At 52.1% G+C, this 13,169-nt stretch overlaps 1 protein-coding gene across 8 annotated transcripts in view; it reads left to right on the forward strand.

Annotated features, from left to right (window-relative positions):
* The first annotated feature begins 614 nt into the window (after positions 1-614).
* The window catches only part of SEMA4G (semaphorin 4G), a 105,477-nt gene continuing 92,922 nt past the window's right edge, over positions 615-13,169 (forward strand). For 7 of the 8 annotated variants that reach the window (XM_075131105.1, XM_075131106.1, XM_075131102.1 and 4 more), the window contains exon 1: positions 615-723. The gene's annotated coding sequence lies outside the window, so the exon portion shown is untranslated. Of the gene's footprint in view, positions 724-2,825; positions 3,129-13,169 lie in introns of those variants that run through there. The other variant, XM_075131103.1, reaches the window with a different exon arrangement.

Raw genomic sequence — 13,169 nt, forward strand, 5'->3', positions numbered from 1 at the left:
GGGGCACAACACCCATTCCCATCCCCCCAGCTACCCCAGTGCTCCAGCATCTGTGGGAATCCCAGCCCCCCTGCAGTGAGAGCTCTGACTCCCCTACTTGCTCACTCCATCCCCATCAGGGAGCCCCATAGCCAGAAGAACCTCAGCCTCCCAGAGTCGGGGCCCCCCTCCTTAGTTCCCCAGGGCCAGATCCACCTGTGGGCATCCCCCTGATCCCACAGCCAGGGGCCACGGGGCCCAAGGACCCCCAATCTCAATAGCCAGGAACCCTTGGGCCCCCAACCCCCCATAGGTCCCCTACTCCTCCACTGCCAGGACCACCTGGGCCCCCACCTCATCAGCCCCCCAACCCCATAACCAGCCCCGCCACGGGGCCTCTACCCCGCACTTCCAGGAGCCCATCATTCCCCCCCCAACCCCACAGCCAACCCCCCATGGGGCCTCCACCCCCACACTGCCAGGAGCCCATCAGCCCCCCCCCCCGAACCCCTCATCCAGCCCCCCACGCCCGGAGGCCCCCGGGGCTCCCCGCCCGCAGCCCGTGCCCGGCAGCGGCCGCTAGGTGGCGGCGCGGTGCCCGCCGGTGCCCGGCTCCGCGGCGCTCGGCAGCGGCTGCCGCTCACTCGGCTCGGGCAGAGGGAACCTGCGCCGGCCCCGCCGCCCGGCCCCGGTGCGCAGCGAGCCCCCGCCAGCCCCGAGCCGGCACCGCGGGCAGAGCCCCAGGCAAGTGCGGCGGAGACGGGGCGGAGAGGGGGGCAGCATCGGGGGCGGCTCTGGCGGGTTGGGGGGCAGGATTGCGGGGGGGGAGGATTTGGGGGCCATGGGGGTTGGGGGGCAGGATCGAGGGGCGGGGTATGGCCCAGGATCTGGGGAGCTATGGGGGCTGTGGGGCAGGATTAGGCGGTGGGATATAGGGGGAAGATTTGGAGGGCTGCGGGGCTGGGGGCAGGATTGGGGGCTGGGGGTATGGGCAAGGATCTGGGAGGCAGGAGTGGGGAGGCAGGGTATAGGGAAGATCTGTGGGACTTCGGGCCATGGGGCCTGGGGGCCAGGCTCAGTGGCCAGGGGAAGGATCTGGGGAGCTATGGAGGCCTGGGGGGATAGGATTAGGGGATGGGGTATTGGGGGAGGATCTGGAGGGCTACTGGGCCATGCAGGTTTGGGGGGGCAGGATCGGGGGGGCTATAGGGGACAATCTGGGGAACAGGATTGGAGAGTGGGGGTGTGGGCGAGGATCTGGGAGGCTACAGGACCCTGGAGGCTGGGGGGCAGGATTGGGGGGTGTGGTATAGGGAGAATCTGGGGGACTACAGGGGTTGGGGGGCAGGATCAGTGGCCACAGGAATAGGGGAAGGATCTGGGGAGTTGTGGGAGTCTGGGGGGCAGGATTGGAGTGTGAGGGTATTCAGGGCGGATCTGTGGGGTTATGGGATAGAGGTAACATCCATGGGGGGCAGGATCCGGGCGCAGGGATATAGAGGAGGATGGAGGGTATGAGGCAGGAGTAACATCCATGGGGAGCTGGGAGAGGTGGTGGGGGGTATAGTGGGAGGATCCAGGGCTGTACAGGGCAGAGGTAATATCCTTGGGGTGAAAAGTATAAAGGGGTGTCTGGGGGGACTTTGGTGGGCAGGGGTCTGGAAGAGTGACACATATTGGGCGCTGTGAGTGGGGCTGGATTTAGGGGAACAGGGGTAAGGTGCTGGAGGCTAGGATCTTGGGGGGGTGATGTGGGGGTGGGTTTAGAGGAGCAGATTCTGGGGTCCATGGGTGTGGGAGACATACTGTAAAGTGTGAGATGCCAGTGTGTAGTCCTGGGGGCATGGTGGGGTGGGGAGTGACTTGGGCTGCGTGTGTGTATGTTGGGAGCTATGGATCAGGGAGTGTGGTGGATGGGTGGGCTGGGAGGCAGGGGTTATGTATGGGGGTGGCCAGGTTTTGGCAGTGGCCAGGTTTTGGTCGGTAGTGCAGGGAACATTCACTGCGTGGGCGATATAACACAGAAATCCAATGGGATATTGATGCCTTCTCCCCCCGCCCCCAATGAGTGCCCTCACGGATGGTGGGGGAGGGCGGCGGGTGGTATGGGGAGTCACCTGGATTGAAGGCTGTGGCCCCTTGAGGGGGCTGGCTGTGAGGCTTGGGGATTTCAGGTTCATAACAAATTGCGGGCCAGTGACACTTGGGCTGGGGGCTGGAGGGGGATGCAGCAGACTGGGATTGTGGTGCTGGAATGCAGTTGTTTTTCTCAGCCAGCTGGGCACTTTCCCTTCTCCCCCTTCCCTGAGTGCGGGGCTGTGTGTGATGCAGGGATCTTTCACACACTCCGGACAAGCTTCCTTCGCTGGCCCCCTCCTCATCCCCAATGAGCCCTGTGCCTCGGGGTGGCCTTTCAGAATGCTGGCTTGAAAGTGGGTAACCAGGAGATGCTGCTTCTGCTGCTGACAAAAATAGTCTTGCAAGACAAAGAAACTGTCCAACATGGATGAGGAGCGCAGGTCCCCCCAGAGGCAGGGAAATTATTATGAACAACGATGCCATTTTCCTGTGCTCATTGGAAAGTGGCTACCCTCCCAGACAGGCTCCTTTATGTCCCCCCTTCCCCCTCCCTTAAAAAGGAGCTTAAGTGTTGCCCGGAATAAAGGCCCAACTCTTAGTGACTTCGGTAGGACTTAAACTTGAGCCTGGACTTAAGTGATTTGCTGAATCGGGGCTGGGGGGGGGCAGGGGTGTCTATTGTGGCCACATTTCCCTCTGGTTTGTTATGGAGCCATGCTCAACACAGCGGGTCTCTGTTCATCTTGGCATGGTTGCTCTGGAGAGGGCAGAAAACCAGTGTTTGTGGTGGTCCTGAATTTCGGTTTGGGGTCTGGAAAACGTGTTGATAGCCCACTGAGGGGTTTTTAAAGTCCGTTCGAATCTTTCCCTTCCCTTCCCTTTAGGGATGTAGTGTGTTCTTGTAACTGTGAGATTTATTCAGCGATTGTGGAAGATTGAATGGAAGAAAAAACAACCAGGAGCACTTGGAATAATTGATGTCTAGTCTGTGCTCTGGAGCGGAGTAGCTGCTTTTAGGTGCATTACCTTACTTCATAACTATGCATGGAGCGTCTGTATTAGCAGCTCAGGTAAGGATCCAAGCACGGGAGCTGGTATTAAGGTCATTTCAAAGGTGAATGAGATGGGATGTGTGAGGGGTGGGGAGAGAGAAGCTGTCCCCTGGGTTTCTGGAGTTTACCTGGGAGGCTGAAATTGACAGTTTGATGCAACTTGTGTAGCTGCTGCAGCTTAAGGTACAGGGAAGAACAGTTTATCACGAATGCTTTGTAAAGCTGTTTGAGCTGATGGAGTGAAAGCTGCTGTAGAATTCAAACAGGAGAGGTCTGGTGAGAGTCCCGCAAAAGACTTGGTATCTGCTTAAGCTATCAGAGAGTGTGTGTTTGTATCCACCCACCCTGGATAAAATAGTGCAGGGAGAGAGCTGAGTTTGGCTTCCAATCTGCTTTGCTGCCCTTCCTCTGGTGTTGAAAACCCTGTGTACAATATTAGGGTTGGGTGTGAATTTGGCTTGAAGGTAGGGTGAAGCTCGCTGGCTCCTCTCTGCCCTGTTACTTGCTTTGGAAATCGGTGTGATTAGAAAAGGAGGACTTGTGGCACCTTAGAGACTAACCAATTTATTTGAGCATGAGCTTTTGTGAGCTATAGCTCGCTCTTGCTGCTTTGCGACCCCTTGTCATATTTTGTCAGTGCTAGGGCTCTGCTTTCATAAGGTCATGGCGAAATCATCTCCATGTGAATTTTCTGAATAAACTCTCTCTCCTCTCTTCCCCCCCCCCCCCCCCCCGTGGACCTCCCAGTCCCAACCCTGCAGCTAACCTGAAAATAAAACCTTCAAGCTGAGCGTTCCGGCAGCCTTGTAATAAGATGATGCCCTGAACAGACATCAGCTATTAGACTTAGGCTTTGCTCTAGTTTGTGACTTAAAAGAGAGAGAGAAAGAGAGAGAGAGAGAGGACGTCAGCAGAATTAAAATACCCGATGTTCTGCCTACTGGGACTTCTGGGGGGCAAGCAGGACTGTGCTTTTAATGGAGGTCCTACACAAAGCCATGTACGTGCAAATAACCTTGGCTGGGACAAAGTGCTGTGCAGCTATGGTAAGCTTTTGTCCAAGGTAGAAGTAATTTTCTTCTAATATTCATCTTGAAAGCTGAGTGAAAGGGGACATCAACTTACAGTTAAGCTACGGGGAAAAAACAAACAAGGTTTTATAAAACTTGAAGCCAATAAAAATGCTTCTATTAAATGTTTTCATGGGATTTTTGAAAGAAAATGTATCTTTGAATAAATAAAGGGGAGATGATTCAGTCTTGGGGTTAAAGCACTGGATTGAGGCAGTTTGGTTCAATTCCCGGCCCTGCCACAAGCTTCCTGTGGGACCTTTAGCGAGTCACTTAGCCTTTCTGAGCCTCAGTTTCCCATCTGTAAAATGGGGCAAGTACATCCTACCGCACAGTGCTGTTGTGAGGATCAGTCCACTGCTGTTCGTGAGGTGCTCTGGTACTGTAGTGATGGTGGGGTAGGCAGGTTGCCAGTGAGGGGTTTTGAAACCCAAACCTTGTGTTACAAAGAAACTAGAAGTAAAACTGGCACTAAGCACACATGAAACTGACTTAAATGGTCTTTCATTGTTCGAGCCCAGTGAAATGCAAACTGTCACAAAGAGCAGGGCCAGGGACAAGCAGATTGGATCTATAAATAGTGGGAAACTCTTGAAGCCGGAGGTATTGCTAACAACAGCAGGGAAACTTGTCCACTTAAATAACGTGTCAAGAGTCTTTTTACATTTGTGGCCCCGTTTTCTTCTCAGCGTAACTCTAAAATTACGCTTCCGCTTCTAACCTGAAAATAAAGCCCTGGCACCACGAAGCCTGGGAAGGGTTAAGTGGAGGTCGCATCCAGCATGTTATGATGAACGGCACAGCTTTGTCTGAAAGAAAAGACAAATGCGTGCTGCTGGGAGCCTTTGCCGTAGCACTGTCAGCCCGGAGTTAGCTGCTGCGCAGCTTGGATGCGGCGCTGCTGGGGAAGTGATCATTTCCCAGCCCTGTGCATCGTCTTTCCAAACGTACTTACCATTTGAGGGCTTGGTTGTTTTCTTTCCTTCTGGATTTTATCTCCAGTCCCCTTGTGCTGGCTTTAGAGGGAGAGCATGCCCCTCTGAGCTGGAGGTGGATGGGCTGCCTTGGTGTGCTGGAGTCTGACTCAGTCTGGGGGGGATTGTTGGTATATTTATGCCCTGTTCCTAGTCTCTAAGGTAATGGAGCCATGGAGGAACTTGGTGCGAGTGGGAGCAAATCCGGCTAAGCTCAGTGGGAATTGTGCTCACTAAGGTCACAGCTGGACTTCGTCTATTGTGCTGAACTCTAGTTTGAGTTTGTTACTGGGATTCCCTCTTGCTTGGACAGATAGTCCAAGGTAGCAGAGACGTAGGGTTGCTTGGGGAAATTGACCTACGCTATGGGTCTGTCTGGGGGGAGGGATAGCTCAGTGTTTTGAGCATTGGCCTGCTAAACCCAGGGTCGTGAGTTCAATCCTTGAGGGGGCCATTTAGGGATCTGGGGCAAAAATTGGGGATTGGTCCTGCTTTGAGCAGGGGGTTGGACTAGATGACCTCCCAAGGTCTCTTCCAACCCTGATATCCTGTGATCCTATGATTCGCTGCCAAGTTCACTCGGGCTTTTTGGTTGTTGCCCCTCGGCCCTCTCTAGTCCACATGCAAAACTTGCACCCGAGATTGGTGATTTAAACCCCGGCTAACTGGGGAAGCGGGGTAAGAGCCCGGGTTCCATGTTCAGTGGGGCTGGTTATCTGCCCACTTTGCAGCGAACACACAGGCTAAACCATTCCCATGCTGCTAGTCCTCCAGTGCCTGCCCACAATTCCCGCCATGTGCCCAGGAGGTCAGACAAGTTCTCCCACGATTTGGTGGGAAGGAATCAGAGCGGCTCAGCTCACCGCAGCTCAGAGCACCCTGGGATGTGCCCCCAGAAGCCCTAGCGATACACACCGGGGAGCGCAGCGCAAGTGAGGACATGGTCACATGTGCTGGCTTTGCCACGTGGCTTCTTGCAGGCTCAACTTGGCTGGTTGGCACCTGTGCCTAGCTCTGCGCAGCGAATACATCCCCTGTGTGTACATTGCAACATAAGGAAAATAACCAGCCATAGCATTTGAGGGGAAAACTGGGGAGCAGTATGGGCAGAACACCCCTCCTGTGAAGGAAAGCTCTCACGATAAAAATTGCATTTCTCTGGGTTACCCAGAACCTTGGATTATGAAAACTGAGCTCTGAATCGCCTCTCACGTAAGCTCTTGAAGCTGGATGATTTCCCCAGGCGTGAGGTCTGAATCAAGCCCTCCGCTTCGCCAGTTTCACTTTCAGGTTCTCATATGCCCTAGCACTCCTCTCTCTCCTTTTGTCCTTTCTGGTAAAAGGTCCTTCCCCCACCCCCGGCCGTCTTTCGTGTCACTGTGCAGACCCAAGCTAGGAAGGCACCGCAGATCGCTGGTGGTCCTCAGACCACAGAACTAACACAGGGCTGCTTTGTTTGGGTTTCTGATTAGTAAATAAAAGAGAAGATTCGTGGAAATTGCTTGCACATGCCCTTTCATGGGAGCGTCTTGCAAAGCTAAACGGCTTCCAGCAAACCCTCCGCTGTTCGGATAAATGACGCAAATTGTCCTGGTAAGGGATAGGGGTTTTTTACCCCGGAGTTGAGGGACAGGAGCCAGGTAAACTTGGCTTCTGGCTTCCCCTGCTGAATGAATGAGAGCCTGCCTGTCTCTCCCCACAAGTTCTGAAAGACGGACCACTCCCCACCCACCTCCCTGAGTCCTTCAGGATGGCGCTGCTTTCCAGGTGTGGCGCAGGAAATCCCACGTGCTCACCGCCTCTGTTCTGAGCTAGCTCCCTGGTGCGACCTCCCAGGGAGAGGCGGGGGCCAGTTACTCCGCACAGACTGGTGGAGAGACTCCTGGACAGAGGCCTGGTGTATCAATACTGGCTTCTTCCACAGCACCCGGCCCTTCTTCCTCTCCTTGTGCCCCCTTCTGTCAAGCCCAGAGCCCCCTGGAGGTTTGCCCTGAAGGAGTCCAAATCAAATCCCTAACACCAGAGGAGTGAGGGGGCAGAAGTTCGGGGTGGGGCAGGGGGGTTTGTGTCCCATACCGGTGTTCTGGGAACACCAGCCCCAGGCTTGCTGTCACTCGTTGTGCATCTGCATTCAAGCCCTGGGCTGGACATGTTCCTCTTTCTAGCGTGTCCCATCAGCTGTTGCTCTGTAGTGCTCTGAGGTGGGGCTGGCTCTGGAGCGGGGATACGTTTGCTGGCAGGAAGGAGTCTGTGGGCCCCGTTGTCTGGGGGTGGGGGCGGTGTTGCAGGTTGGTTGCTAGTTATTGGAGTGATGGAGCGAGAGCTGCTGGAAACTGAAGACAGCTGAACAAACAGAACCAGCGGACCCATGCGGCTCTTCTTCCGCTCCGTAGCAGTCGGAGAGGAGCTCCAGCCAGAGGGTCTGAGCGTGTCAAATCCTGAAGTGTGGGGCGGAAACAGGGATACACTAAAAGCCAGTTCATAGCCTGGAGTGCACATAATGCTGTCCCCAGCTCCCATTAACGTCCCTGGACAATTCTCAGCCATGGGCCTAGGAATACTCTTGGAGCTGCTGAAGGCAGATAACGAGAAGCTCCGGAGACTGGCCTCTGAGTATGACTCTGTACATTTCACTTTCTGAGCCTGATGCGTTGCCATGAGATGTTCTTCCTGATCCTAGCAATTCACTAATTTATTCCCTCTCCAGATTAGGGAGGTAACGAGCTAGATCAGCTTTTGGCTCTAAACCTAGCAGATACTTCAGCCCCATTCGCCAGACAAATAGCATCTGTTTGACTAATCCCCAGTGCTGAAGAGTACCAGTGTTCCAGAGAGGAGAGGAGATGCCGATCTTTGGGTCTGTGTCACAGTGAACCTGGGTGCCCATTAGGAGGTGGCTGACCATTTGGAAAGGAGTGTGTGTGTGTAGGGGAAATCGAATAACAGACTGGGAGGGCTGAAAGCTGGTGTGAACTACCAAGAATACGGAGGGAGCTGATCTAATGTGATCCCTTCTGTCCTTAAACGCTGTGAAACTGTGACCAGTGTGCAAGGCACAGATGTAATCAATTATGATAACCTAATGCAGAGTACCCTCCCCTTTTAACTTCTGCGACACATACCTAAAACTCAGGAAATTCACTTGAGAACCAAGCTGTCTCCACTACTGACTGATGGCCGGTGGCTAATGTAGTTACCAGCCATAAGCCGGAGACCAGTGCTCTGGGGAGAAAGTCCCGGCGGACCAAGTGTCTCTAAATGGATGAAGAGTGCTCGTCTGAAGTTCACCACTAGTCAGCATCCCTCTCTGGAGAAGCCTTGAGACACTAAGGCATTGCCATTACACAGCCAATGGAGAATGTGTCCAGGGTGGATTTCTACTCTCCAAGAGCTTGCTATTAAAACTATCTAAAAGTGGAATGGAATCTGATCTAGTTCTACTGTCCAAACTGAGAAAAAAGAAAAGGAGGACTTGTGGCACCTTAGAGACTAACAAATTTATTTGAGCATAAGCTTTCGTGGGCTACAGCTCACTTCATCAGATGCATTCCGGGAGGGGGGGGCCACACCTTTTGTAGTGATAATCAAGGTGGGCCATTTCCAGCAGTTGACAAGAACGTCTGAGGAACAGCGGGTGGGCGGGGACACACTCTCACAGATCTTGGGAGACAGGCCAGTCCTTGCTTACAGACAGCTCCTCAACCTGAAGCAAACACTCACCAGCAACCACACAACAGAACCACTAACCCAGGAACCTATCTTTGCAACAAAGCCCGTTGCCAACTGTGTCCACATATCTATTCAGGGGACACCATCGTAGGGCCTAATCACATCAGTCACACTATCAGAGGCTCGTTCACCTGCACATCTACCAATGTGATATATGCCATCATGTGCCAGCAATGCCCCTCTGCCATGTACATTGGCCAAACTGGACAGTCTCTGCGTAAAAGAATAAATGGACACAAATCAGACGTCAAGAATTATAACATTCATAAACCAGTCGGAGAACACTTCAATCTCTTTGGTCACTCGATTACAGACCTAAAAGTGGCAATTCTTCAGCAAAAAAACTTCAAAACAGACTCCAACGAGAGACTGCTGAATTGGAATTAATTTGCAAACTGGATACAATTAACTTAGGCTTCAATAGAGACTGGGAGCGGATGGGTCATTACACAAAGTAAAACTATCTCCCCATGTTTATTCCCCCCCCCCCCCGCCCTTCATCAGACGTTCTTGTCAACTGCTGGAAATGGCCCACCTTGATTATCGCTACAAAAGGTCACACATTCTTGCTTTCCTCTGCAACCGTGAGGGCTAGAAAAAACATATGTTTTTAAAATGAAAGCAGCGATTCTCATGGAATAATGTGACTCCAGCAGCTGGGGATTCAAAAAACATATTGTGAGATTGGTAATCAAACCACAAGAGTTGACAGTGCTGAGTAACAAAGGCAAGGAAGAGTTTTATTGGTCGACAGTGTCCCTTTGTTGTTACCATTTCTGAGTGTGATCCTTCAGCTAGAAATCATATGGATTTACTTCTCCTTTTTTGGACCCAGTACATCGTAATCCATCCCTCGGTTCTTGTTGGCTTTTGTGAAGGGGGAATGCTGAGAGCTCTGTTTCGAAGTACTGAGTGCGTGTGCTGTCATCCATCACTTTGTTTTTCTGCTTCCCAGTAAGTTCACCTCCCTCCCCCTTCTTCTCTCCTGACGTGCAGGATCAGAACATGAGATGCTGTTTGCACTCCAGCCCTGCTTCTGAGGGGGCAGGTTAAAGGGGCACTGCGCAAATATACAACACGGATTAGATTTTGAATTTCTTCTCCATTCTTAGCAATCAAAGAGGGTGTTATATGGGCAACTCCTGGTTTTAAAGCTTTGAAGCTCCTGGCAGCAGCCAGGTCTCGGCTTGGGTGCTGATTTTGCTCTGTTTGATGCAGTAGACTGCTCTGGCCTGTTCCTGCTGTACCGTCTCCCTGGTTAACTGCAGGGCTGATGTGTTCCTGTCTCTCTCGGGTCACTTCTTCCAGGTTTTGTGCAGGGAAGTGGGGCTCTGATCTATTGGAAGACATTCCGCATGTCTCTTTATCTTCTCCTATTTGGCCATCCCTTCCTGAGGTTTTTTTGCATGGCACATTCCAAGCCATTGTCCAATTAAGAATGGGGGGGGAAAGTGTTTTCCCCTCAACCCCAGATGGCTCCCATTGGTGCTTTAATACATGCGCTGCCCGCTCCTCCCAGTCACCCACAGACCAGTAACGGTCAGTTGTGGGAGGATGTGCGTTCGCGAGGCTCTGATGGCTTCCAGAGGAAACCAGCACAGCAAAACTCCCACTGGCTCTGCACAAGGGAGGTGTCCTGGGCTCATTCACTCGACGTACTCCCTAGGCGCCATTGAGGTCCTGGCATTCGAACTGGGCAGAAAACCATTTTTTCGTCCTGGCAAATTTTTCAGTATTTTGAACACTTTTTTTGGCCTGAATTAGTCAAAATCTTGCACCTTTTCACAAACTGCAACACGCACCCCCCCACACACACAGTATTTTGCGTTGGGTCAATGAAAACATTTTGATTTCAACCTTGTTTTAACTTCTTTTTTGGGGTTTTTTTCTATACATTATCTGCAATTTAACCGAAAAGAACATTTCTTTTGGAAAAATGCCAAAACAGGATGCGCTGGCAATTTTGAAGCTCCCCTCCCCGGCTCCCAAAACAGGGACGTCACCAGACCAGGCCCTTTCCCATAAAATAACCTCTTTGTTTTTGACAAATCAGCACTTTCCAATGAAAAAACTTTTCATTGATGAATTCCCAGTGAGCTCACCTGACATGGCCGGCTTTGTCTGTGCCAGAGGCTGAGGAAGATCACAGTACGCTCACTGCCCTAGGATGCGCCATACCCATAGTAAGCAGCAGGCCTCCTTCTCCCTCCTCCACCCCTCTTCCTTAATATAGTTCCCCCATCTCTTCTCTTAGGCTGGGATGTGCCATTGGATCCTCAAGCCACCACGTTCCCCCTCTTTTCTTCCTGCTGCTCTCTCCCAAAAACCAGCCTTTGTGTACCTGCTACACGTTCGTCTTGAAATGAATGAATTGTGGGTCACACACTGCAGGGCAGGGGTTCTCAAACTGGGGGTCGGGACCCCTCAGGGGGTCACGAGGTTATTACATGAGAGGTCGCGAGCTGTCAACCTCCACCCCCAAACCCCACTTTGCCTCCAGCATTTATAATGGTGTTAAATATATAAAAAAGTTTTCTTAATTTATAAGTGGGGGTCGCACGCAGAGGCTTGGTATGTGAAAGGGGTCACCAGTACAAAAGGTTGAGAGCTACTGCTGTATAGGAAGGCTGCAGTTATACAGGGTTAATCATATGGTCCGTGACTGGGGCTTCTAGGTGCTAAGATAATACAGATGACGATATAAGCAGACATTAGTTTCTCTTACAGAGATTTATAAGCCACCTGGAGCAGGTGATTAATAGAAGGCCTATAAATGGGTTAACTTTGTATAAACTATTCAGAAGAACGTTCAGGCTGCAAAGTCAGGAGGTGGCCGGTTTAAGATGGCCCCATGCAACCCTAATTCAGCCCCCTCAGGGGCATATGCATTATGGCATTAAAGACGGTTGAATACTATTCCCGCTGCCCCTTTCATGCAGATCTGCTCTAGGGATGAACCAGGGTTGGGTAGCGAAGGAGGCTACCTATGCAGGACCTGTGCCTCATTTGCATAAGGCCCCATGGGTCGAGAACCTAGGCCTGAATCGGTGCTAGCTTCATGCTGCCACCCAGCACTAGCTGTAACCTGCTTACGCTCCACTTTCCATGACCCGCTGTGGACACAGACCATGGGATGTTCCGCCTCAAGGGTTTGACAGGCAGCAGCTTCGTGGCTCCTGTTTGGCTCCATGCCCTGTGTAAACCCACGGGGCCTTCCATGAAGTGTCCCGCCACTGGTGTGGATCTCCTGTTGGTGCCATGATTAGTCCCGCTCCCGAACTCCTGGCTTTGACCTTGGCTTGATATGGACTTTGCCTCCTGACCTGGATCCTGAAACGTAACTCAGAGTCTGACCCTTGGTATCTACCCTGGCCTGGAACCTGACTATGAACTCCTATGCTACTTGCAGACCCAGGTTTGCCCCTGCTCTGACCCTTGGTCCTGACCGCCCGTGGGAGGATCCTGGCAGTTTGTTGCAGAAGTCGGAAGGTGTGTAATGAATGAAGATGGTCTCTTGGGTAAGGCAGCGAAATGCTGCCCTGGACAATTGGATTCTTTTCCTGCCTCTGCCACCGAGTTCTTATGTGGCCCCGGGCAAGACACACAAACCCAGCTTTTCCCAGGTGGCCACTAACTGTGTGTTCCTCATTTTCTGGGTGCTCAGCACGAAACACCTGGGGCTGGATTTGCAGAAGTGCTGAGCGCTCACAGCCGCAGTGGAAGTAGAGGGAGCTGTCCTTTGAACACATGTGCTATGACGATGCTAAGGACTCTGGAAAACAATGGCCTTGTTGTTCCAGATGAGGCACCCAAAATTAGTAGATGCTTGGCCTTAATCTCTGTGCTTCAGTTCCCCATCTTTAACAGAGGGTAAGAATCCCACCTACTCTCGGGTGTGCGATGAAAATGAATTCCTGTTTGTAAAGCACTCGGATGCCATGGTGAGAGAGCATCATAGAAATGCCCCAGCAGGAAGTTAATAACTTTGTGCTCATTGCAGGCTTTAGAAGAGCTGTGCTTAAAACAGGCCTCAGGCCACACACTGAACAAGGAAGAGGGAGAAAAAATAGTGAATAACTCTTCAGTTACTGAATGAGGCAGGGTCCTGTTGGGGGGGTAATTGTCTGTGGTTGTGTAATTAAAGACTGTGTCGTAACGCATGTGCCCAAGGGGGCTGAATCAACCTTAGTACCGGCGTTTCTTAACTTTGGAATGCTGGAACGTTAAGACAGCGTAACTCTGTTAATTCAGGTTTCTTTGTGATTTTCCTAAGTTTTATTTTTAAA

The sequence above is a fragment of the Caretta caretta genome, chromosome 7, assembly GCF_965140235.1.
Source record: "Caretta caretta isolate rCarCar2 chromosome 7, rCarCar1.hap1, whole genome shotgun sequence".
Taxonomy (NCBI): domain Eukaryota; kingdom Metazoa; phylum Chordata; order Testudines; family Cheloniidae; genus Caretta; species Caretta caretta.